This window comes from Morone saxatilis, unplaced genomic scaffold, assembly GCF_004916995.1.
Source record: "Morone saxatilis isolate NCDOM2014 unplaced genomic scaffold, NCSU_SB_2.0 Contig22, whole genome shotgun sequence".
In the NCBI taxonomy this organism is placed as follows: domain Eukaryota; kingdom Metazoa; phylum Chordata; class Actinopteri; family Moronidae; genus Morone; species Morone saxatilis.
This window is the reverse complement of record NW_023339785.1, coordinates 8,727,345-8,727,973: the sequence shown is the minus strand read 5'-3', so window position 1 is coordinate 8,727,973 and position 629 is coordinate 8,727,345.

The following is a 629-nucleotide window of genomic DNA, read 5'->3' as shown; positions in this document are numbered from 1 at the left end:
GTGACATTTGTGGCCTCGAGAGCAGTTTACAAATTTATTTAAAACTGCGGGAGGAGTAGTCGACCAAAAAATGTACGGAAGAATAATAATAATATTAAGTATGGTGAATAGTAGTAGTGTACTTTTCAGGCACACTAATTAATAATGCAGGACCCAGTTGATATTATACTTTTATGATGCAAATTCCCAAAACAAAAAGTAATTAAATGGCCAAAAACCAACTGACACACAATGAACCGAGGGGCAGTTTTGCCATTCAAAAAGTAATTGACTCGCATAAAAAAAGCAAAACACCATTGTCAGGCAGGAAGGTGGTCAAATTGTGCCTCATTAGAAGCTGTGAAACATATATTTATTGTGTTGGTTTGTTGGTATAATTATGTACATCAAGGACAACAATAGAAATAGGTCTTTTAGTTGTGTGTGGTTTTATGTTCTTGTGATTTTATGGTCTTCCCATGACGTCAAATAAACTAAAGCTTAACTGCTTGGACTTGATTTTTTCTTGCAGCTAGAAAACAGAAGAATGCCCTTTTTTGTCTTTTGTCTTTACTAAGTTAATTTCAGCAATGTTTCAGTGCTCTGACTTGTGAATGCAGCGCATTTCTTGGAATGTACAGGAAGGTTAA